This window comes from Lycium ferocissimum, chromosome 11 (genome assembly GCF_029784015.1).
Source record: "Lycium ferocissimum isolate CSIRO_LF1 chromosome 11, AGI_CSIRO_Lferr_CH_V1, whole genome shotgun sequence".
Classification (NCBI taxonomy): Eukaryota; Viridiplantae; Streptophyta; class Magnoliopsida; order Solanales; family Solanaceae; genus Lycium; species Lycium ferocissimum.
Genome location: NC_081352.1, coordinates 10,860,567 through 10,887,779, shown reverse-complemented (window position 1 = coordinate 10,887,779; position 27,213 = coordinate 10,860,567). Strand labels below are relative to the sequence as shown.

The 27,213-nt window shown below is 41.1% G+C and overlaps 1 long non-coding RNA gene across 1 annotated transcript in view; it reads right to left on the bottom strand.

Moving 5' to 3' along the window:
* Positions 1 to 357: 357 nt before the first annotated feature.
* The window catches only part of LOC132036622 (uncharacterized), a 40,757-nt gene continuing 13,901 nt past the window's right edge, over positions 358 to 27,213 (bottom strand). Inside the window, exon 2 of the long non-coding RNA XR_009409628.1 lies at positions 358 to 469. This is a non-coding gene — a long non-coding RNA (uncharacterized LOC132036622). The remainder of the gene's footprint in view (positions 470 to 27,213) is intronic.

Genomic DNA, 27,213 nt, shown 5'->3' with positions numbered 1-27,213 from the left:
TTTTTCCAAGAGGCATCACTTCACAAATAGTGTAGTTCATGGCTGACTAGAAAAATAGTGATATTTAATTATGATCACAAACACACACTATCATCAATTCAACCAGGTCCAACTATACTATACATAGACTGTTTCACCTCCCTCATCCTTTTTTTTTCTCTTTAAACAAAAAAAAAACTACACTGAACTTATCACATTCAATCCACTTGAGATTATGCTCAGCAAACCAGCAATGTTCAAGAGAAAAGGCAAGGGGAAGGGTAAAAGCATTGGCACAACACCTTACTTACAACTTCACAAGGTCTCAAGATTACATGAATAAACAAGACCAAAAACAGTTCAACAGTCATCCTTCCCTTTAAAAGAACTTTAACATGACATTTTCATCTATTTTTATTCTGTTTTTACCAAATAGATCACACATTAAACACAGAACCCAACAAGACATGAACATATAAACATAATCAACCTACAAACATACTCAAACTAAGCAAAATATTAAATACTAGATAAAAATGAAATAAACTAAATTAAGATTTACCTTTTAAACACGCAGCCAAGGGAAGAATGGATTTGAGAGCCTCTGTGTTTCCAAATCAACAAACTCAGCCACACATGAAGAAAGCAAACAAATGAGGACCAAATATTTTGACTAAAAAAAAAAAAAAAAAACCCAACTCTTTGGTTTAGGTTTTTCTAAATTTTTTTTACTAGGAAGTCTTTTTGAAAAATCTAAGTTTTTCACTTCCTTTTCTAAAATTCTTTTCTATATCTATTTCCTTACTATTTTTTTCCAGTTGTCGACTTTTTTCTCAAAAACTAGACCTTGTTTTGTGCAAAGACTGGGGTTCTATTTATAGAACCTCGAAGTTCAAAATGAAATCAACAAACACCGGTGTGGGACAAATATCAACCAACAAACAAACGATCCAGATCATAAACAAGTAAATACACGGTCAGATCTGGCCCTCTTAGGTCGATCTGGACTAATGAAAATGAACCAATAGAGTAATACCAACGAAAATAATCTTAAAAACAGCAAACAAAAATGATTTTGACAAAAAATTGGAAAACAATATAGTAAAGTGAAGATTTTACCACATTCGGGTAAGATTGAGCCTAGAAATCGAGTAAACATTAAAGCTTTCACCATTATTGGCATGCAACTACTGTGCATGTCAACCCATATCTGCGAACATACCATTTTTGACATGAGAGAGGTGAGGATTTTAGGGGGGCGTCTAGGGTTTCATGGAGAGAGAGAGAGAGAGAGAGAGAGAGAGAGAGAGAGGCGGGGTAGGGGGCAGGTAGAAAATAAAAGAAAATAAAAAACGAGGGGTGTGGGAGGGGGGGGGGGGCTTGATATTTTTTGAATTAAAGGGGTTTAGGCCAGGTCACAGCCTTGTTTGGGCTGGACTCGGTCCAAATCCGTGTCTTAATATTAAATGGCCCTATGTATACACCAAGTGTATACATATATATACCTTGTGTATATATATGTACACTTGGTGTATACATACGCATATCCGATACATAAAACGAGTAATTATAGAAAATCATTAAAACTGAAAAAGTATTAATTATTAAAACAATTAGGCCGTAATTATTTTATTAATATAATTAAAGAAAAGTTTGTCAAATTATTTATGGGCCTAAAATGGCCTTAATGGATTAGACAGTATAATTAAAACATTAAACTATATAATTAGCAATTTAAAAAAAAATTAAACTAGTTTATTTGAAATAAAACATTAACAGACTTATTTTGCAAAATAACTCTAATTTTTGTAAATCATTTTTTTGCTAATTTAATTATGGCCAAGGAAAAATATATTTATAAAAATGATCAATTTACAGTAGTCACCACTTAATTAATTAATTAACCTAATTAAAACATTTATGGGTAACTATGCCCATTTTTGATAAATCCTGCAGATTATTAAAAAAATCAGAAATTTAAAGGGTAAAAATGGTTAATTATCTAATTTACTTAAATTATTCAGACTTTAAAAGATTAAAAGGGAACGAAGTATTTGTAAAAAAATTGATAATTTTTAAAATAACTAACTAAATAAAAATCCTTCTCTTTTTTTTTTTCTTTTTTTCTAATTCAATTAAGTTTAACAAAATCATATAAAATATTTATAAAAATACTCATTAATTTCTAAATAAATTTATGATGCATGAAAGTCTCATTTATTAATTTAAGGGAAAGAAAACATTAACCTGGACAATTTGTAAAAAATCATTTAAGGCTTTAGAAATGCTGAGCTCATTTATTTACTACCCGGGAACTCTGAGTGATTAAAATATATTAGGGGAGGTCAAAAATTAGGTGTCAACAACTGCCCCTTCGGTGTTCGGGGATGGCAGGACCATCCCTGAGCAACGAAATTTGACTAACCCTAATTTTTGACTGACCCGGCTCCTTGTACCCTTTGTCTCTATGCAATTTTCACATATGTGGCTGGACCCTAGTTTTTGGGATTCCTACATATCTCATGTCATGTGAGAATTTAGGCCACTTATATTTCGACTCAACTAAGGACCTTCAAGTGATTTGGAGAGAAACTTTTCGGGGATCCGAATGTTGTGATCAGGTTTCCCCAGAAGACTTGTTAGGATGTGATCGACTCTCGGGGCTTGGTTTTTCCTACATATCCCTGGTTCTTGGGAATCAGGTCACCTGTAGTTCGACCTACTGGAGAAGAGTGTATCCCTTATGCGGGAACATCTTCAGACTTCTCGGTGTGTATCTGACCGGTTGCGATTTTTTTTAGTGAAAAAGGACAAAACAGGATAAGTCGTGGCTAAGTCTGAGACTGGATGGCTTTCTAAATCCTGACAGAAGAGCTTGACTCTTATAGGCACCCTATCTTGACTGGTTGGTATGAATAACCAAAAGAATGATTCGCCTACTTCTGCATCTGCTAAAAATCTGCCTGCTGGTAATGCTAACAATAATAATCAGAATGCTCGTAATAACGGCAAAGGAAAGGAAGTTGCTAATACTTCTGGTGGAGGGACAACTCGACTTTATGGGTTGACTCGTAGGGGAGCGGTAAGGCTTCGACGGTGTGATTACGGTATCCTTACCATCTCGTTCTCGCGATGCTTACTCATTGATTGATCCGAGTTCAACTTTATCCTATGTGACCCCTTATTTTTCTCTTGATATGGGTATGAAACCCGAACCTTTGTTGGAACCTTTTGCTGTTGATACACCTTCTGGTGTTCCTATTATTGCTTCTAGAGTGTATAGAAATTGTGTTGTTATGATTAAGAGACGTGAGACCGTGGCTGATTTGTATGAACTTGAGATGGTGGATTTTGATATAATTATGGGGATGGACTGGTTGTCCGCGTGTTATGCGAATGTGGATTGTCGCTATAAGTTAGTTCGTTTCGCCTTTCCCGATGAGCCTGTTATCATGTGGGAGGGTGAAATTGCTAAGCCAAGGGGTAAATTTATTTTTTATCTTAAGGCTCATAAAATGATTACTAAGGGGTGTATTTACCATTTGGTTGCTGTTAATGATACAAAAGCCTTAGTACCTGAATATGCATTTGTTCCCATAGTTAGTGATTATCCCAATGTGTTTCCCGAAGATCTCCCTGGTATCCCTCCTAATAGGGTTATTGATTTTAGGATTGATGTTATTCCCGACACCCAACGTATTTCTATTCCACCTTATCGTGTGGCTCCAGCGGAGCTAAGGGAGTTAAAGGATCAGTTGAAGGACTTGTTGGATAAAGGTTTCATCCGACCAAGTTCCTCACCTTGGGGTGCTCCAGTCTTGTTTGTTAGAAAGAAAGATGGTTCCCTTAGGATGTGTGTTGATTATCGTCAACTTAATAAAAAGACCATTAAGAATAAATATCCTTTGCCTAAGATAGATGATCTATTTGACCAACTTCAGGGTGCTAAGTTCTTTTCAAAGATTGACCTGAGGTTTGGGTATCACCAATTGAAGATAAAGGACAAGGATATCCCGAAAACCGCTTTCCGTACTCGTTATGGGCACTTTGAGTTTCTAGTCATGTCCTTTGGGTTGACTAATGTGTACTCGCCGCATTCATGAATTTGATGAATCGTGTGTTTAAGCCTTATCTAGACCGCTTCATTATTGTGTTTATTGATGATATTTTGGTGTATTCTATAAGTCATGAGGATCATGCAAATCACTTGAGGATAACTTTGACAACACTTGAGGAAAACGAGCTTTATGCAAGTGTGAATTCTGGCTTGATTCTGTGGCTTTCTTTAGTCATGTGGTGACTGGTGACGGCATTAAAGTAGACCCTCATAAAATTTCAGCGATTAAGGATTGGCCTAGACCAACTAGTGCGACGAAAATTCGTAGTTTCTTGGGTTTGGCAAATTATTATCGAAAGTTTGTGGAAGGCTTTTCGTCAATAGCCTCTCCATTGACTAAATTGACGCAGAAGACTGCGTGTTGTAGTGGTCCGATGCTTGTGAAAAGAGTTTCCAAGAACTTAAGACAAAGTTGACTTCAGCTCCTATTTTGACTTTACCTTCTTGGTCTAGGGGATATGTGGTGCACTGTGATGCTTCTAGAATTGGTTTGGATTGTGTATTGATGCAGAATGGTAAGGTGATTGATTATGCTTCGCGACAGTTAAAGAAGCATGAGAAGAATTATCCGACTCATGACTTGGAGTTGGCTGCCTTGGTATTTGCCTTGAAAATTTGGCGTCATTATTTGTATGGTGAGCATTGTGATGTTTTTACTGACCGTAAGAGCTTGCAATACATCTTCAAATAGCGAGAGTTGAATGTCAGGCAGATGAGGTGGTTGGAGTGGTTGAAAGATTATGACTTGAACATTTTGTATCATCCTGGTAAGGCTAATGTGGTTGTTGATGCTTTGAGTAGGAAGTCTATGGGCACGTTAGCTTATTTGCGTGCACATGACATGCCCATTGGGAGGGAAATTCGAAGACTTACTAGTCTTGGGGTCAGACTTGATGAAACTGAAGATGGGGAGTTAGTAGGAATCACGTCATTACGGTCTAACTTGGTGGAAAGGATAAAATCCAAGCAATATGATGATGAACTTTTGGTAAAGCTGAGAGATGGAGTGGAAAGGGGTGAGTACACTTCATTTACTGTTGGTACTGGTGATAGTGTTCTGAGGCTGCAAGGACGATTGTGTGTTCCTGATGTTGATGGTCTTCGACAAGAATTAATGATGGAGGCTCATAGTTCTAAGTATTCATGCATCCGGGATCCACCAAAATGTATAAAGACTTGAAGCAACACTATTGGTGGAAAAGCATGAAAGTTGATATTTCTAACTTTGTGGCTAAGTGTTTAAATTGTCAGTAGGTGAAAGCTGAACGTCAAAGGCCTGGAGGCCTGGCTCAGAATATCGAAATTTCGCAGTGGAAGTGGGAAGAGATCAATATGGATTTCGTTGTGGGTTTACCCCGTACAAAGGCCAAGTTTGATTCGATTTGGGTAATAGTGGATAGACTCACAAAGTCTGCCCATTTTCTCCTGTGAAGACATCATATACCGCGGCGATGTACACCAAGCTGTATCTAAAGGAGATAGTTAGATTGCATGGGATTCCAACATCCATCATATCTAACAAAGGTACGCAATTCACTGCTCATTTGTGGACATCCTTTCAGAAAGGTTTGGGAACTAAAGTGAAATTGAGCATCGCCTTTCATCCTCAAACTCGACGGGCGAGGGCAGAGAACTATTCGTACTTTGGAAGATATCTTTGCGAGCTTGTGCTATAGATTTCGGAGGAAATTGGGATGAACATTTACCTCATATGGAATTCGCGTACAACAGCAGTTATCAAGCGAGTATTCAGATGGCTCCTTATGAGGCTTTTTATGGGAGGCGTTGCCGGTCACTAATTGGTTGGTTTGAGCCAACTGAAGTAGAATTGTTGGATCCTGACTCAGTTCATGAAGCAATCGAGAAAGTTAATCTTATTGTGCAACCACTCAAGATAGCTCAGAGTAGACAAAAGTCTTATACGGACATGAAGCGACGTGAGCTACAGTTCTTGTTGGTGGCAACGTATTCTTGAAAGTGTCGCCGATGAAGAGAGTAATGTGGTTTGGTAGAAAGGGCAAGCTTAGTCCTCTTTTCATTGACCCTTATGAGATTACTAGAAGAGTTGGGAAGGTAGCTTATGAGTTGAAATTACTGGCTGAGATGTCCATGGTTCATCCGGGGTTTCACATTTCAATGTTGAGGTTGTATAAACCTGATCCTTCTCATGTGTTGAACCATGAAGAATTTGAGATTGATGAATCCTTGTCTTATGAAGAAGAACAAGTTCAGATTTTAGATCGCCAAGTTAGAAGGTTGAGAACGAAGGATGTAGCGTCGGTTAAAGTGTTGTGGCGAAACCATAATACCGAAGGAGCGACTTGGGAAGTAGAGAAGGACATGAAGAAGAGATACCCTCACTTATTCCCTATTTCAAGTACGTGTTAAAACCTTGGGTCGTTGATTATTCTTGATCTTCGTGAAAACCTTAAGCCTTACTTTAATTCGAGGACGAATAATCCTAAGGGGGGAATAATGTAACATTCCATAGATTCGGGTTAAATGTGAATTAATAACTGAGGGTTAGCATATCATATTTTTGTTATGTGAAACCTTTCTGGATGATTTTGGTGATAAATAGTTTATAACTCCTCGTACCTCTAAGCTAAGCCACGTCCATGATTCGTGAGTATGTTGATTCGTATGGTGGATATGGAGTTCGTACTAAGGGTTTCGCATGCATAGGAATTCATAAAGGAAGCTTGTCCCGGCTCGTCTTCAAGTCTTGCCAAGCACGAACCTTAGCGAGCCAGACAAGTTGGTAGACTTTCGGGCTTGTTTCTAGGTCTTGCTGCTCGAGAAATGGGATGAGCTAGGCTTATTTTGAGTGCCATATACCAGTAAAGTGAGGCCAAGGCGAGAAAACGGGGAGAGAGTTTCTCGGCTCGCCCAAGTCCGTGCCTTGCGAGGATGGTGGCGAGATGGGGAAAAATCAGCTTTCAGCTTTTCTAGTCCACTTTCGTGTCAAGCACAGACCTTGCCAAGCTAGGATTTATATAAATTCATCCCTTAACTCGATAAATCAGATTTCCCTCATTCTCTAAACCATAGAACAACGTGTTATTTTCCTATCAACCTCCCCACAACAAGGGTTTGCAACATAATTCTTTCTAAAGTGATTCAAACTAGGGTTTTGGGTTCTTCATTAGAAAAGTGAATTGTTAAACTTCGTTTAACATAATAAGGTATGTCTCTCTTTTGAAAACTTATTTTGAATGAAAATCACTTTTTGAAACTATTGTTGGAAGTATAAATTTCATTCAAGGTTCTTTAATGAATAAAAAGAAAAGTAATCTTTTCATGTTTCTTGAACTCTAATTCATGTCTAAAAGGTGGTTAAGGTGTGTGAGGGGACAAACCCACATTAAACCTAGATTGTAACAAACCCTATATATGTATATGATATTATGAACGTTTTCCTCTATAAGAGATGCTTAATAATGATGGTTGAGGGTTGGTAATGATATTCTCATTGATGAATTAGGACATGGAAATCTTTCGTAAAGAAGTTAAACGTTTTCAAAACATTGATTGAAATGACTTATTCTTTCAATATGGCATAATGAACCTTAATGACAATTGATGATGTGACTACATTACAAATGAATTATGAATTGGCTTCTATGCTATAAAAATTGGTTGTTGTGTTTTGCCTAGCTACTTGGGAGAAAGGGTAGCTACTATGGATCCTAGTGTGATAATGCCTAGCCATTCGAGAGGAAGAGTGGCCATTTTCGGGTTCCCTACCTGGGGTGTGATTATGCCTAGCTGTTCTGGAGGAAGGATAGCCACCGTTGAATTTCATATTTCGTTGTGATACGCTGCTATGATTAGGGAACCTCAAAGGTCATCCCTTCGTTATGATTGATTTTTGGGCCTGTATTGGCAAGTGTGATATTCCTATCTTTTAATGGAACTGTTGTTAATAATCATGATCAACTTAAATTGCATATTTGGAGGTTGGAACTTGACAAGGACTTTATAACTCGTTTTTGATAATTGTCTTTCATTGAGATAAACAAGGCAATAATCGTTTCCATATTGTGTCACACTATCCTCAGAACTGATTTCTTTATATGTTATTACACTTTATGTTCATATCACTTGTTGTCCCCGAGGCATTCACTGAGTACGAAGTACTCAGGCATACCATTGTTGTTTTTGATGGTATGTTAGGTAACGAAGAAGAGTAGGTTCGTGACATTCAAAACATTTAGGAGAACTTGCTGATGCTGCTAATTTAGTGAGCCCACATGCTTGTTCGTCGGACACCCCATTTATTGATTCCATTTATTTATATTAGTTTCCGTGCTGCATCCCAATGAGTTAGACGTTTATTCCTTATTCTTAGAAGCTCCTTAGAATACATTCGAATGTGGGTAGAAGAAGAGTTGTTGTTTAACTCTTTTGGGCACGCTATCATGTTTTGGTTGAATTATTTAAATTATAAAGACTTCCGCTGATTTTATTCTTACATCATGACTTGTTTAAATTTATTTTATAAACTATTGGAGGTGATTATTGAACCTGGCGGGTTCAAATGTCATTGTGCATCTTTTAGGTTCTTCCGATGTTGTTCATGACGTCAGATGCCGGTCACGTTTAGGTAGGCTTTGGGGCTTGACATTGCCGAATTCTCCGGTGGATATTCTTCCTTTTCCAGGTAGGTCTTGATGTCGACATACTATGGTTGGCCATTTGGCTCAGCCTCTACATAGGTGCAGTGTGCCTGCTCTTCCCTCAGTGTGATTTCCAACGGATCAATGTGGGTGCTTTCAGGATGTTGGATTATAGACGCTATCGTGGCTAATGCATCTGCGAACTCGTTTTGAGCCCTTGGCGTATGCCTGAAGTCAATACTCTTGAATATTCCGCACAATCTCTATGCCAGATTCACATATGGGAGTATTTTATCATTTTTGGTTGCCCAATTTCCTTTTACTTGATTGATGAGCAGATCGGAGTCCCCGATTACCAACAATTCTTATATGTTCATATCCAGTGCCATCCTGAGGCCTAGGATACATGCTTCGCATTCTGCCATATTGTTGGTACACCTAAAGTTGAGCTTTGCGGCCATCGGATAATATTGACCTGTTTCTGATATCAATACGGCTCCGATGCCTGATCCTTTGTAATTGACTGCTCCATCGAAGAACAGTCTCCAGCCCGAATACAGTTCTATTACCTCTTCTTCCATGGCCATCACCTCCTCGTCCGAGAAAAAAAGTCCGTAATGGTTCTAGTTCATCATCCACGGGACTTTCCACCAAGAAGTCTGCTAAGGCCTGTCCTTTGATCGCCTTTTGCGCTACGTACACGATGTCGAATTCGCTCAGCAGCATTTGCCACTTAGCTAATTTTCCTATGGGCATTGGTTGCCGGAAGATGTATCTTAGCGGATCCATTTGGGAGATGAAGTGAGTGGTGAACACTGCTAGGTTGTGCCCTAAGTTTTGGGCGATCCAGGTCAAAGTGCAACAGGTTTTCTCTACGAGAGTGTACCGCGCTTCGCAAGAGGTAAACTTCTTACTCAAGTAGTAGATGGCACGTTCCTTTTTGCCCTCTTCATCATGCTGGGCGAGCATGCACCAAAAAGCTTTCTCTGATACTAACAGGTACAGTAACAGAGGGCTCCCTGGCCTGGGTGGCACCAAGACGGGAGGATTGGAAAGGTATCTCTTGATCCTGTTGAATGCCTCTTGGCATTTTTCTGTCCAATTTGTGGGAGCGTCTTTCTTGAGCAACTTGTGGATTGGCTCTATAATCACAGTCGACTGGGCTATGAATCATCCAATGTAGTTCAACCTTCCCAAGAAACTCATGACCTCTTTCTTGGTTTCGGGAAGCGGTAGCTCTTGAATTGCTTTAATCTTGGTAGGGTCTAGTTTGATGCCCCTGCGGCTAAATATAAATCCCAGCACTGCAGGCACTCTAAATGCGCACTTTGCGGGATTCAATTTTAAATTGAATTTGCGAAGTCTGTTGAAGCACTTATGCAAATGCATAGTATGCTCCGAACTTTCCCTTGATTTTATGATGACATCGTCCATATAGACCTCAATCTCTCGATGCATCATATCATGGAACAGGGTAGTCATGGCTCTCATGTACGTGGCCCCGTTGTTTTTGTGGCCAAACGGCATCACCCTGCAGTGGTAGACTCCTCAAGGGGTGATGAAGGCTATTTTTTCAACATCTTCTTCACTCATGAGTATCTGGTGGTACCCAGCGAAACAATCCATGAATGACTGCAGCTCATGCTTGGCGCAATTGTCTATCAGGATGTGGATGTTTAGAAGTGGGAAGTTGTCTTTTGGACTGACCCGGTTGAGATCTCGGTAGTCCACACAGATTCGGATCTTTTCATCCTTTTTGGGTACTGGTACTATGTTAGCCACCCAATTCGGGTAGGATGTCACTTTCACTATCCCGGATTCGATTTGTTTCTCCACGTCATCCTTTATCCTAATGCTCAAGTCAGGCTTAAATGTCCGAGTCTTCTACTTGACTAGTGCGAAACCTTCCTTAATAGGCAATATGTGAGCTACGATTTCAGTGCTCAAACCCGGCATATCTGCGTATGACCAGGCAAAGATATCTACATATTCCTTTAATAGAGCTATGAGCTCTTCCTTCTGTGAAGCCCCTAAATGGGCACTGATTCACGTCTCCTTAACGTCCTCCTCGTCACCGAGGTTGATTACCTCAGTCTCATCCATATTTGGCTTTCTCTTTTCTTCCAACTCTTCCAATTCTTCAGCCAATCCCTTTGGCATTATTGTTGATTCATTGTACTCCTCATTTTATTACGGCCCATTTTCCTCGTTCGTTTCACGACACGTCATGACATTTTCGGTTGTTTTATTATAGTTACTACTGAAAAGGTGAGGCAGAGTAAGGTTAGGTTTATTATTACCTATTATGTGCATTTAGTTAGAAAACCTTTATTATTATTATTATTATTATTATTATTATTATTATTATTATTATTATTATTATTATTATTATTATTATTATTATTATTATCTGATAAAGATAGTCGTTTCGTGAAAATCGAGGCTTTTCATTAATTCAAAAGCAATTGGCTACAACTGTGGTCCTGGTTCGGAACAACGTCGGACCATTTCCATTTTTATACATTATGAAGTAATTTAGAAAAAAGGTGATCATTCAGGCCTCGGCCGATGTCACCATTTTTTTGCAAAAGGTTTTAAGGAAAAATCCATCTCTCTACTAAGGAACCAAGAGGGGGTGGACGTCCAATTGTTCAGGCGCTCTCCTGGCCTTAGACTGCGTATGCCGGGCGCCTCTTGATCTTCTTCAATGATTGCGTAGCATCCCTTTTCCTGAAATAGCGACTCGAGACTCCCATCCATTTCTTCTTTGTTCAGTGTCGATACCTTTCTGGGGAACGACTGGTACAGACCCGAAACTGGACGAGGTAAGTTCCTCGTTTTGGGCTCTCTTTTTATCGCCCTTGTGAGCTCGTTTTCACTAGGAGTATACCCTAGACCGAAGTGGTAGTTTTCCTTTGGGAATGGGACAGGCTTCGTTATCCCTCTAAGGTTCCTTCCTAGGCCTTTGCCTGTTTCGAAGCCATTTTTCAGCATGGTGGAGGCAATCATTCTGTAGACAGCTGGGATGGGCCTCCCGCCTCTTCCTCTGCATGAGTGGCCCCAACATATTCCATCACATGAAAGTTTGGCGAGTGAGGGCTCCCTTCGATCATAGGAACGATATTGTAGGGGCATCTCTGATTATCCTTCTCAGCTGCCACAACAATTTCCCGTCCTTGCCATTCAAACTTCATGGCTTGGTGCAGGGTTGACGGGATTGCACCGGCGGAGTGTATCCAGGGTCTTCCCAAGAGCATATTGTAGTTGGCAATGATTGCCATGACCTGAAATTCTACTATGAAGGATGCGGGCCTAACTTGGATCTGTAGGTCTATCTCTCTAAGGGAATCACTGAGAGACCTGTCAAACCCTCTGACGTTCATTCCACTTTGACGAACCATGCTTACGTCGCAGCCAAGTTGGGTTAATGTGGTGACAGGGAAAATATTGAGGCCTGATCCATTATCTACCAGCACCCTCCCTACTGCTTTGCCGTGACATTCCACGGTGATATTAAGGGCTCTGTTACGAGTAGTTCCTTCTACCGACAGATCCTCTTTGGAGAAGCAGATTTTGTGTTCTCCAATGATATGGGCTACTAGCCCAACCAGGTCCTCACTGCTTGTACCGGCTGGTACGTCTGCTTCGTTCAATACTCTCATGAGGGCCTGCCTGTGTGATAGGGGGCTGGCTAGCAATGAAAGCACCAATATTTGCACTGGTGTTTTCTTTAAGTGTTCGATAATGGAGTAATCTTTCGGCTGCATACGCCTCCAGAAGTCCTCATTTTCTCATTCAGTCATTGCTCTCTTTTGGGTTTTTTCCTTTCTTACAGTGTTCTGAGCTAATTCCTCAAGAGTGTAACATCTTTCGAAGTGGGTCATGCCTTAGGCCATGGCTGCTTGTGCAGCAATTGGCTTTGTGGGAACGTCTGGGTGTGCCACCTGAGCCACTATGGGTGCTGGCATCAAGGCTTTGAATCTTGGCATCATTGCCGTGGTTTTCGGTGTTGGGACCAGAACCTTAAAATTCAGGGGCTCCTGGAGTATGAGGGAGGCCACTTTATGCCCTAAGGATTCGATCACTTTGGGAATTAATGCTCTGCAAGCTTCCCAATCCTCATTCTTTTCAATCATGTGGACTCCATTGTTTCCATGGTTGGGCAACGGGTTTGTGTTCACATTGGGAGCTGTAGTTTCCAAGACGATTTCTCTCTTGTCAATCAGATCTTGGATTTTGTGCTTGAGATTTATACAATCTTCAGTGTTGTGCCCATTTCCTCTTGAATGATAGGCGCAGGTCTGATCGGCCCGGTAAAATCTATTTCCCGGCTGTGCTGGTTTCGACGGAACCTTCTGAATTAAACCCGCGGCCAATAACCTTACGAAGAATCGAGCCCTGGGCTCGAGGAGTGTGGTGAGCTCTCTTACTGGCCTCCTCTCAAAATCAGGATGTGGAGCATTGTATGTTGGGGGTAGCGGTTGGTTTTGATAATTTTATGGCGGTTGATAGGCCTGCAGTGGGTTATTTGGGCGATAATTCCGCTAGGGTGGTTCTTGGTAGGTGGGAGCGGACACACGGACACTGGGCGGAGCCGTGTAAGCTGGTACAGTGGTGGTAAAGTTGGGATGTGCGTAGTACACAGGTGTTGGATAATTTATGAGGGGTGCAGCTATGTGGGTGGATTACGGTTCTTTTGGGCTTGGATTTGGGGTGTGGGATACGCTGGCCACGTCCTCTTTCTTCTTGCAGAGGATTCCTAAAGCAGCTTGCCCCGATGCCTTATTGAAGATGCTAACTATTTTCCCAGATTTGAGGCCATCTTCTATAGCCTCTCCCATTTTGACCAATTCAGCAAATGGTCTTCCGGCCATAGACAACATTCTGTCGTAGAAATCAAGTTCTTGGGACCTGATGAACACAAAGACTAATTCTCTTTCACACATTGGAGGGGCGCACACGGGTCGCCTCGGCCCTCTACCTATTGGCAAATTCCCTATAGTTTTCTATTGATTTATGTTTGACCTTTTCCAGATAATAGCGGTCGGGCACCGTTTCGACGTTAAAGCGAAACCTTTCCGTGAAGGATTCCGCCATGTCTTCCCAGACATGCCATTGTCGTATATCTTGAGTTGCGAACCATTCAGCGGCCTCTCCATTTAGGCTACGACTGAATAGTCGCATGATCAGCGGTTCATTTTTCTTCACTCCAACTAATTGGTCACAGTAGGATCGGAGATGTGCCTTGGGATTACCTGCTCCATCGAACATTTCAAATTTCAGGATTTTAAACCCCTCTGGTAAGTCTAAATCTAGGTGCATGCATAGGTCATCATATCTTAGGCCTGTAGCCTTTCTTGTAGATCTGTTGGATTTCTCCAGTAATTTTTCCATCTTTTTCTCTATATCTCTTTCCCGCTTATCCTGTTCAGTTCTCCAGGCTTTTTCCATTTCTTGGCAATGGTCTAGTTCCTTGTGCCCCAGAGAGCATTCACTGGGGATGTTGGGAGTGAAGAACGAAACCTGGTTAGTGGTGTGGTTGAGCGATGCAGTAGTGGTTTGCCCAGTTGGTAGAGCTGGAGCACGCAACTGGCCTACCGGACCAACAAAATAGGGAACCTGGTAAGAAGGAACTGAGTGGGTGGTCCCTGGGACAAGAGTGTATTTTGCTGGGGGAGGAGTATGGTAAGAAGTTCCGATATGATTTGGGTTAGTGGAGCTTAGTAGAGATGGGACAGTTCTTGGTGGGTATATGGGGAAATGATCGGGTATTGGCAAGCTCAGGGAAGGGAATGGAGGAGGAGGCCTTCTTTCCTCTGTCGAGGCGTCCTTGCCTATTTTTGCGGCTTCACTCGTGGCTACCTTTTTTTGGAGCTCCGTCACAACAGTCAGTACCGTCGCAATCACATCTTCTGGAGATGACACCTCCGGTGGGTCTTGGGCATCTCCTTCGTGGAGAGCGAGTTCAGTTCCGTTATCGAGAGTACCAGTTATCTTCTCTTTGCCTTTGTCTGCGAGGGATGCTAACACGGCTTTTGATCTTGTAAAGTATGTCAGCTTTCAGTGCTACGTTAATCAGCCTCGTTCTATAAGACAAGAATAACTCAACAGTAGATAATGTTAATTACTGGTCATAAAGTACAAAAACAAGATATCACAAATTGGTATTTAAAGCGCACATAGCACATAAAGTCACATATTAGGCTTGAACACTTTTGATCCTCTGTCTTAAAGGCTCGGGTGTTTGTGGGCTTTTGATGTTTGGATGGATCTTGGTCTAATCGGCTTTATGGCTGACTTACCATGGCAACCCTTCCCTTATTATAGAATTTAAACGAATGGGGGGAATTTCTAATTTATATTATGTAGGGGCTGAGTCTTACGTAGACTGCCTACGTATCCCACCAAGGAAAATCAGGCCCTGTCGTAGTTTGTTTTACAAAAGAAGGATATACATATCCAAAGTATCCTTTAAACTAACCTAGCTATAGACATCCCTAGACCAGGCCCGGCTGGGGCTTCCCGCGTATCCCTCTATAGGGACGTCTGGTCGGCGCGGCTCCTTACAATATTTATGAGGAGGGGGGTAACTTTTTATGTGCAAAAATGGGGACACCTACTATCTACCCAAAAATACAGTTCCGTGAGTTGCTGTGCTTACGAACTCACTCACTCTCGTCCTCTTTCCTTCTTAGTATTGTCGTGGTAGGATGACCAAGATCTCTTCGGTACTGATCTTATGTTCCAGTTCAAGCTTGAAGGCATAACACTCTTCTATGTCATGCCCCAGAGCTCCTGTATGATACAGGCAAAACTTGCTCCTGTTAGGCCCTAATGGTGTATGCTCGTGGCCAGGTTCCACGGGTCTAACCTTTCTTAGACTAGCTAGAGTTGAGAATATACGGGCGTACGATTCCTCGAAGATCATGAAATCATACCGCCAGATCTGAGTGGTAGCGATGACTCCCTCTCCAGGGGTGATAGGATCATGGACTAGTAGGGTGTGTGGCCCCCACAGAGTCCCGATGATCCTATCATCAATCAGACTGCAAATTCTTCTTCTCAACCCCAAGCACTCATTTAGGGTGTGACCAGCCTGGTTGCGGTGGAATGGACATCTCTTGTACGCATACACTAACTCGGGTGGCGACAACCTAACCCTGGTGGTGCAAGGCACTCCTGTGGCGACCATCCTCTCATACACCTCCTTACAGGTAACAGGCCGTGGGGCTACTCTGAATGGGGAGGAACAGGCTTTGAAGGCGATTCCCCACCAAGCTGGTTCAGAGGGACCCACCCTTCCAAAATTTTCAGATGCCATAGTGGAGGTGGCTGGCACCATTGTGGGCGATGGTGCATAGAAGTCAGACCCCTCGTTGGTCGGGGCATAGCAGTCAGATTCTTCATTTTCCTCATTCTCAAACTCTGCGAACTCCGAGAACATCCCGAATGATTCTTCTTCCCCTTCAGCTCCTACGTCAACGGGTTCTGATTCCTCTCCCTCTATATTCTGAGGTTCTCCCTCCTCTTCTTCCGGTTCTTCCTCCTCGACTGGTTCAGAGATCTCCTGTTGAGGCTCGGACTCCTCTTGGGGTTTGTCACCTAATGATCTGATCCAGCTCCTTGGCTTTCCTCTCTTCCTCCAGGGGTCCCTTCCCTAGGAGTCATGGGCCTCCTCTCTAGAGGTACATAATTCAGCACTAACTCCCTTACTTCCTCTGGGACATTCCTATAGTACTGCTCTTGGGGTATGCCCTCGAGTGGGTTCCCAACCATCTCTAGCAGTCGGTCCACCTCTTCAATTTTCCTCCCTATCTCTCGGAGATACTTTTCCATTTGTAATACTTTGGCTGTCAGCATTTATGCTATCTCTCCCAGATTCCACGTCTCTTGTTCTCCTTGGTTTGCCATGGCAAGTCAACCTTTTAATGGAGATGAATTAGGGTAAGTTTAAGCTTTTGGTTTTCCTTTTGATATGTAGTTGTAGATCATCGGATCAAATGTATTCAAGCCTTAATACGTGATAGCAAGTAGACATGTGAAACACGTAGCAAGCATACATGTAATTTTAGCAGATATTTATACTACTCGTGTTCCTAAAACCTTTTGAGTTAAGGCTATCCTAATCGATTGAAGCATGCAAGTGTTATTTGTGAAGGTGAACCATTGCCCCAAAAAATGATCATATAATAATAACAATAAAATATCTTTCCCAAAGGGATTACTAAGATGATAAAAGCCGACAAAGGGCTCAATATATAAAGCAGAAAATCAGCAAGGTTCTCCTCCAAATGGGCTGATGTCAAGGCCTGGCTCGTCTTAGCTTTCTTTACTCTCCGAAGGGTGGTCTAAATCCGTAGCCGTGCTTGGTACATCTCCATCCTGACTATTACCGGATCTGTTTCTTCTAGAATTCGGGCTAAGTGTTTGTCTGTGTTTTCCAGGCATTCTTTCGAACGATCTTCTTCTTGGGTGTCATGAGAAGGTGTGGGCCTTAGGATAGGTACCCGGGCGAGGTGTCCCTGTAGCCACTCGTGATACCCTGGGTCGCACCCTGTTTCGAACCTGTCCGGGGCTAAAGTGTCTGGACCCCAACTCACGCAACCATTCCACTCTCTAAGAATCACCCTGGCGTTATTGATTTTTTTGCCCCGTGTGCTCAATGATGAATTGCTCAGGATTTCCTACCTGAGGTATCACTTTCCTCCTACCGAATTACCTCAAAACCCGAGACGAAAAATAAAGACGGATTCCTTGAACCCCGGCTAATGGCACAAAAGGACAATTCCTACCTCGAACCACTATATTTTCTGATATGAAGTCAGGGAACATCCACTGGATCCTACCCTCAATTAGTTCTTCAAGAAAACCAGCCTATGCCCCTTTGGACATGTAACCAAGGTTTGGACAATAGTTTGTGAGACGGTCTACCCTGTTGTGGTTGCTCAGGTATTGGACCTCCTTAGCCCTGTTGATGTGTTTGATAATCCACCATTGTAACAACTTGCTACATCATTGGAAGTATCGGAAACCACTTCGGCATTTGTACAATGCCCTGAAGATGTTCCCCAAAACGATGGGTGCCAAATCAAAGTACCTCATCTCTTGGTCCTTGGTTATACCGTGGAAGATGGCATGGGCTAAGTAGATAGATCACTCAGGTGTCTATGGCCATCGAATCGCCTTGTGGGAACACCATAATGCCTAGTAAAACTACGGTAAATGCCAAGGGTCTAACAGTTTCCCACTCCTCCATACTCTTGAATTCTCTTTGGTACAAAGTATATCCCGTGGCATCTCCGAATCTCCGATACAAATCTCTAAAGGTTACTGTTACATCCCGTACTTCTGAAGAAGCACTTGTTAAATTTAAGCGTAAGTATGTCGAGCTATGGCTAAGTAAAATAACTTTGGAATATATGAAGCGAAGCATTATTAAGTATATTTTATGAGTAAAGGATGTATATAAGGAATACCGGAAGATCCTATAAGGAAATGAGTAGAAGAAATTGAGTAGTATGACTTTGGAGAAAAGATGGGCAAGGTTTCGTACGATAATTCTGGTCCAACTTGGGGAAGGAATATCTTTTAGAGTATGAGGAGTTTTGAGGTGAAACAAAAGCCTAAAATGCAGTTTGTCGAGTCTAGTTTCCAATGCAATAAACTGCTCATCGATATGACATCGTAGTAGAGAACTATGGACGTTACAAGTTAGGCTGACAGAGCAGAACCGCATGCTACGAATCGCACTACGATGATTGGCTTGCTACGATCTTTGCTACGATACCGACCTTGAGCTCCTATTTAAGACCAAAATCTGGTCTTTGGCTTCATTTTCTCCACTCCTCTCCACCAAAAAGCTTCCAAGAGACCCAAGAAACATTGAAGGATCATTTTTTTTAGCGGATTAAAGTAACGGGACTACATCCGAGGCTCGGGAAGCATAGAGAGTTTGTAGTTCTTGTTTTATACATCAAATCTTGACGGATCAAAGGTGCCTATTGAAGAGAAATAAGATTTCAAGTTCTTCCAACCTTGATTGAGGTAAGGATATTCCTTATTATTGATATTACGAATTGTATCAAGGAGATTTAGTTGTTAAAGCTTCGTAAAGTCGATTGATTGGTTGAGAAATTGGGTAAACATCGTGTGGGATGTTTTATCGAGTGGTATTGATGATGATGTTGTTGATGTTAGTGCTGTTGTTGTTTTGTTGGTATTGTGATTTCGGGCTAGGGATATAAACAAGGGAGATGCTGCCCAAATTTCGGCAAATTTAAGAGGATTTAATTTAAGGGCTTAAGACAAGCATATGATAATGAGCCTAACAATAGTATGAATGGTTTTATATGTAGATTACGAAGCTACGAATGATCTTATGTAGATTGCACGACAAAAAGTAAGTTGGAAAAGTCGAGAAGTAAGCTTACAGGTATGTTAAGGCTTTCCCTTTCTTTCATTTTGGCATGATCCTATGACATGAGCGAACAACGAGTAATCGAATTTCCATATTAATCTACTCTTAGAAGTACTAGGAGTATCTCAGTTCTTGATGATCCTATACCCCTTGTTATGATTGTTCCCTTCTGTTCATGGGTCCTGAGTTTTATATCATGATTATGTTAGTTCACATTCACGCATTGCATTCATTTACATATATGCATATTGACCCGTGACCAGAAGGCGTTATATACGCGTATATTATATGTATGTATATATATATATGGGGTATGGGGAAATGGGCGAGGCGTTATATACGCATTACCACCTGATCAGCTGGTGCACAGTAATGATGATTATGATGCCCGAAGGGGCCATTATGTTATTATGCCCGAAGGGGCCTATATGGGATATGGATCGGGCCGTACGTTCCTCGGCACTATGACCTATGCATATCATATGCCCTCAGAGGCATTTTCAGTAAGCAGATGCATTCATACAGGTATGTTCAGATAGTCAGACATATAGATGCATTCATACAAATATGTTCGAACGATCGGACATACGTATGTATTCGATCGGTCGGTTAGCTTATGATTTTCAGATTTCATTCATGACTCCTATGTGTATGTTACTCTTCTGCCCTACATATTTGGTACATTTTTCGTACTGACGTCCCTTTTGGGGGGCGCCGTTCACTGCCAGTACGGATCGACGGATTAACGGAACTCCTCGAGACGACTTGACATCCGCTGGTGCTAAGCTCCCTTTTGTTCAGAGTTGCCAGGTCTATGCGGAGTCTTTTTTTTGTGTTTATGAACGACGGGTGAGCCGGAGCCCTGTCCTGCCCATGACTCAGTTATGCTTCTTTAGAGGCTTGTAGACACATGTACAGTACAGTCAGTCAGTCCGTGGCCCCGTGGCCCATCCTTTGATGCATAGTTACTTATGAGAGTCGTTTCGGCTCGTACAGTGGTTTGAGCAGTTTTGCATATATTCCATGAGGCGGCCAGACTGCATACAGTTACGTTTTATTTCTTGAGGAGGCGGGCAAACCGCAGAGAGTTATATGTATATATCTGTGTTGGGATTTTTCTGAGTGCAGATGGCCAATTTAGGCCTATCCCCGTTCTTAGCTAAATATAAGTTTAAATGTTGGTTCGCCAGGTCCAAGTAGGCACCGGGTACCGGTCGCGGCCCTCCAGATTTGGGGTATGACAGTTACAGTGGGTCCTCGCGCCCAGGCCGCCTCAGTTAGTGTAAGGAACTTCATAATTTGGCCGACTGTGGGCCTTAGCAAAAATAACAGGTGGTTATCTGGTTTGTGTCATCTCCTAAGACAAGTTCCATTGGTGTCTATGACATCTCTAATTTCTTCTAAGGTTGGAGTCATCTCAATTTCGTCGAAGCGGAATAACATCTCCTTATCGTCCAGTGTCCGGTTAATACCTCTATCAGTTTCGGACGACCTTTCATGGTCATGATAGCTGGTAAGTGACCCAAGATACAGCTAATTGTCTTCTTGTAAGCATCCCCTAACTATGCCCACCAAACCCTCAACAAATCCGGAGCCTCGATGAGTATGTCAAAATGGATGCGGCCTTCCATCTACAAAATAAAACACCGTTAGGATTCCCTCTACCCCCATAGGGTCAATGGTTCATCACATAGGCACTAAACATGCTTCCATATAGCATTTAAATGAGATGTGAGGTTTTTTGGGTCGTAGACCATCTGAACACAGGGTGGTCTTCCTTAATGAGCTTTAGGTAGGTCTGAGATACCCAAAGCTCTTCTAGGTATGAATGCTCTAGTTCAGAAGGGATTTGGCTTTAGCTCTATCCTAGTTTTACTAGAGTGGGTTTTCACAAAAGACCTGGAATCCGAGCGGACAACTGGGGCTGAACCGTCAGGGATGTTGGACGACCACGAACCAACCTGTCACACCCCGACCTTACTAGGGTGTGATGGGCACCCGACCCTCCTCAGAGTCGAGCGAACTCTTAAACGTTCGCGTTACTAAAACCTGTCATTTCGAAATTTTTTAAGAAACATGAAACTTTTCAAAATAGAGATCACTGTCTTTATACAGATTATGAAAACCTGCAGTCAATCACATAACTTTTACCATCTGACAATATCTGAAAATACACACCCTTTTAACATCTATAACCGATTCGCGTTCCTCGACACCCAATCCACAGGACACTGTCTGCAAAGTCTCTAGGATATACAATTACCATGACATAAGTACTTGACTCGCAACACTCCGAACCGAAATGGAGCTCGCCAATCCCGCGGAACAACTTCTAGCAAAGTCTTCTCTTCATCCGGGTGTACCTCGCGTGGCATGAAACGCACCCCCGAAGAAGGAGGGTCGGTATGGAACAGTGCACCGAGTATGTAAAGCGATAACAAATAATAACCATAGCTTAATTTAGAAGAGAAGAAACCACAATCAAGCTCATTACCCGTGTACCCCGGAGGAAACATAAATATACACATGGGGTCTTAGAACAATCCTTAAGTAAATAATGCGAGTGAACACACGTTCTTCAAGCATACACGATATAAATACGTATACACCGCTCTAGAATGCACAATCTAAATATAGTATCACAACAAGCCCTTCGGACACCGCTTCCCTAATAATAATAATAATAATAATAGTAATAATAATGACAACAACAATGATAATAATGATAATAATCCCCTTCGGGTGCGCCGGTCCCGACATACGTCTATCCCGGCCCCTTCGGCATGCCGGTCCCGAAATAAAATGATGGCCCTTCGGCATGCCGGTCCCGAAATAAAATGATGGCCCTTCGGGCATGCCGGTCCAACATACGTCTATCCCGGCCCCTTCGGACATGCTGGCCCGACATAATATTCCTAGCCCCTTCGGCATGCCACTCGTGACATACGGCTACCCCGGCCCTTCGGCATGCCACTCGTGACATAATACTAATCCTAGCCCCTTCGGGCGTAATAATAGTAGTGATAGTAATGTAAACATAAGTAGCAAACGAAATGAAATAGTAAAACCTCGCACTCCCTTCGGAGTGGTTTTAGAAAGTCTAAATATAATAAGATATCGCACTCCCTTCGGAGTGGTTTTGAAAAGTTTAAATAATAAAATCTCGCACCCCTTCGGAGTGGTTTTGAAAAGTCAACTTTATATTTTCTTTAATACAAAACAAACTTCCTTAAAATCATTTATAAACCGCAAACACGTTTCAAGTAAATCTGGTTAGCATAAAAAGGTTAACAACCGTATGCACATGCAAAGTGGTGAGAAATTAAATGCTTTTCAAGTATCGTTATGGACATCATTCATTATAAAACATCTACGACCATTTCCAAGCAATTCGAGACCGTTTATGGAAGTTAGAGACATTGTGGGCCCACCTTGGGCCAAGCCGAAGTGGCGTACACAAATTACGAACATTAGGCCTTGTGAAGTCGTCTACGAAAGTTTCAAGGCAATCGTGTTCCAATTGTGAAAGTTCGGATGTTTAGGCCATTTTTCCAACTACTTAGAGCATGTATAATTCAATTCTACTGAATGAAAAAGGGCAACTTTAGATGCAGATTCCTAAGAGTAGAGTCATCCTCGGGTTCGTATTCAAACCTATCACACCTAAGACATGCCAAAAGAAAGAAGGGTAAGGCTTTACATACCTTTTCCGTCTCTTACGCTTCTCCAAATCCAAGTTCAAAACTCTCCAAAATCTATAAATGGTCACATTTACCAAACATTGATTAGAGCCTTTAGAAATTCAATCTTGAATTAACATTTATCTACAAAAATTTGGCAAAAAGATTTCCCCCGTAAATGCGCCATCCCCGAGAATTTAACTCGGCCAAATCATTACCAACAATACCAACAAACATAATAACAACCTCAACAACCAATTCAAAAATATTTCAAGCAATTCGCATATTCAAATACTAACCCAAAACCATTCAATAATATTCAAGAACGCTCCAACAACCCGCACAACCTTTCAACAATACTCCATTCATATTCAATTCAACTCGCATGACATTCAAAATGACTCCATCGACATACTACTCCACCCGACAAATTAGCAATATCATTACTACAATCATAAGAACCATACCAATGTCATTCTAACTTTTTCCCATAATCCACAAACAACCACAACTTCACTTCTAATCATTCAATTCTCATATTCATTTTTTTTTCATCATAGGATTCACAATACAACAACTAGAATATTGAATAGAATCAATTCATCATAACTTACCAAACAACCTACCATTCGGCCATACAACCTCATACATGTGTTCATGCATTTTCATCCACTTCTATACATTACAACCACAACCAAAATGCTAAATAAAATTGGTTCATCATCACCACACAATACCACACACACACACACCACACACACACACACCATGCACGGCTACAACTTCAACTTCCATATTTTTTTTGAATTTCAACCACTTTCACATACTACAACATACGCAAGCACCCATAACATGAAAAAGAAGAGAAATTCTTACCTTTTCTTCAAATTTTTCCACTTGACTATGATTGTGAGCTTACAAAAATGAACGGTTTTCTTGCCTCAATAATTATACCATGTTGAAGAGGACACTTGAATTGGTATAAATACTTGAAGAACATAAATTTGCTCCCTTTTTTGTTGCTGAATTTTTCTGGAAAGTTTTGGAACTTTTGGCTGAAAAAAAATGAGATTTTTGTCCCTTAAAACGGACTGCTGAAGTCGGTTTTATCCGTAGCTACGATCTGTAGCAGATCGTAGCCGATCGTAGCCGTACCGCGGAAAGTCGTTTCGCGTCGACAATTCGGTTTGTAACGCCTATAATTCTCTACTCCGATGTCCTATCAATGAACGGTTTGTTGCATTACAAACTAGACTCGACGAACTTCATTTTAGGAGTTTGAAACACCTTAAAACTCCACATATACTATGATGAGGTACATGTCAAACTCATGCTCTAAAAACGCGGGTATAACACAACCCCCCCCCCCCCCTTATAACGGTTCCAAAAGAAGTATTTGGTTTTTTAGTGAAGGTACGACCATGTGCTCCATGAAGTCGCCTGTGGAACAAAATGCAAAATAAATACTAGGAGTGGCGGAGTTATGATATGCATATAATGACAATTGATATTTGCGGGAAAGTAAACACATAAACAGTTAAGGCAAATATACCCACATTATATTGGAACCCTTATGGTTAGAACCTTTAAGTCCCCAGCAGAGTCACTATCTATTACGGTTCGCATTTTTGCGGGCGGGGTTAGCGCTCGGAAAAGCTACTTCGAACTCATTGGTGCTCTTTCGGACTTTATTTTAAAAGAGTCGCCACCTAATTTTTCAGAAATTAGGAAAACCAATTTTGAAGGGTTTATTCATACACCGTGAAAAAATCCTTTTGAATCCAAAGTTTTAGGTAAGGGTTCTGGTGATCCCCTAGGGAAGGTGATAGGCACCCTAGTATTAAGGATCTGTACTATACGGTTGACCTTCGAGCTCCAATGTGTGAGTATTTGCATGAACTGTTTACTTAGTGTTTATTTCCCGCAAAAAGATTTGTCATGTTGCATATCATTTTGAAAAGAGTTGAATATATCCCCTTTATATACATGGTATTTAGGTTTGAATTTATGATATCCGGGTATAATTAATTCCTTTTATATCTAAGGATAGTAGTTTTTATAGGAAAATAGAAAGTTCATTTATTTGTTGGTTTTGAGTAACCCAATTTTATCCATGCTTTACTCACATGTGGACCGGGTTAATCCGTCTAATCTGCTTTCAGAGTATCCTTACCTAAAGTATTATAATATAAGAATAATTCAATTTTGTTTTGACTTTAAGAAAAAGAACTTTTTGCATGTTTTCGTGTGATTGTTTTTTTTTTTTTAGGAAAAAAGGTGGATTATGCCCGTGGTCAAAGAATCCCATATATACTCCTTTTTTATAACATACTTGCATTCATAAGTTTATTCTACAACTAGGTCCCAATTTTATTTTAAGGGATAAGCACTTCATTTCAAAAACCATTTTTTATCAAGACGCCTGGTCTGTTTATTGAATTTGTGGGCTTTTGCCCAGAAGTATGGACTGGTTTTATAAAGAAGGGCCCAGTGGGCTTCACGACTAAAAAGACTTTGTTTGGCTTTTCTAAAAAAAAAAAAAAAAACTATATGGAATGATCAACCAAATCACTCCCTATTCCTAACTGTTTTGAAATATAGGCCTTGGCCAAGTTTATTTGAGTTGTGTAAAAATCAGATGGGGTTTTGAGTCCAAAGGGGACCCTTTCATTATTTTTGTTTCAACATATCATGCCAGGTGGATTTTAACCCAAAACAATTCAAAGAATATTCGTTTTCTAAAAAGGTCAAGTGGGCTACAGCCCAAAATATCAAAGTTTTCTACCAAAACCCAGAACCAGAAAAATACGCTTTCAAATCGTTTTTTTTTTTTTTTAGAAGTAAGGACTTTTGCTCAATCTATTTTTTCCTCTAAATTTTTGGACAAGTTATTTACCACTTTTCGCATGTTTGAAATCTTTCCAGTTTATTACTTATTCAAATTGTAGCGGCTATCTCCTATTTTTGAAATATTTTTCAAAATCAGTACGCGTTCCAAAAGTTTAAAGAAAATCAGGTGCTAGAGTCAAACTAAACGGCGTATGTACCGTTTTCCTAAGATGCCTAATTCATAATAAAGGGTTCCAATAAATTTGTGGGTTTACAAGTAGCAAAATACAAGAAGAAACTAAATATAGCAGCAATATGATGAAAATGAATGAAATGGGGTGTACCAAACCCCAACCATTTTCACCCATGGCTGGGCCTTCGTATCATTTTTACCCATGATTGGGCCTTCAATATATTAGCTTCCCTTTCTTCTTTTTGGACTCAAAGACGTTTGAAGGATATATTCCTTATTGGGCATCTAGCCTAATAAGGCGGCTAGACCTCGGCCAGAGTGGCCATGTAGTGAGGGGGGGAGGGGTTGGGTGGGGAATAAAGGACCCTGGTTAGTTTATATTTTTCTGCCCTATCACACATATAATATATACACATATATGCAAAGTATACCACTGCTTTATGAATCCTACTCCATGTGTGAATATACGACATATATATGCACAGTATATCACATTTACCCGAGAGACCATGTGAAGCATATGTGTTCTATGTCCTCAAACTCAAACATCTCAAATCACGTGGTAGAAGGTCAAGTCATCACTGTTACACCTCAGAATTTTGGGTTGTTGCGTGATAGGAAGACTAACGCAAGTTATGGTGTTATGGTGTCCTTACAAGTAAGAAGGGATACTTAGTGATCCTAATTAAGATTCCAAAGACACTTGAGGAGAGAGAGGAGAGCTCATTAAAGAAAGTTAAGGCAGAGAGTGTCTTACCCCGTGTATAAGTGTACCAGTAGGTATTCCTGGTAATTTACAGGACTATAAGTCGAACGGATCGAATCGGCAAAATCTGAACTGAATCAGGAAAAGTCTGCAAGCACCAGTCACGGTCGACGGGCCGTCGATGTGTACCGTCCCTGCATTTCTGCGATCAGGTGTTTGCAGGCGTGAGTTGACGGAGCTAGTCGACGGATCGTCGACACGCTGACGGGTCGTCGACCCGCCTCTCTGGAATTTTCTGATTTCAGCTATAAATAGACGACCCTTGTCCATAGTTTTCGGATTTCATTTTCTCTCTAAGTCTTGAAAGCTCTAGAATATTCCTCACATCATATTATCATATATCCAATGGAAATCAAGGATTAAACACTAAGAATTAGAAAAATCAACTGTGTGGATGCTCACTAGGGTTTGTGGAGATCAAGAAGTCCTTTTGTATTGAAGTGGGGTTCTTCTCCAAGGGAAGTATTATCATCCAAAGTCCATTTCTACATCATCAAAGGTGAGTTTTATGTTCAATTGATGTTATTAAGAATATTGAGTGGTTAAAAGACTTGGACTATGGAAGGAAGAAGAGTATGGAGTGCAAATAGGAAAATAGTGGTATTCTTGAATA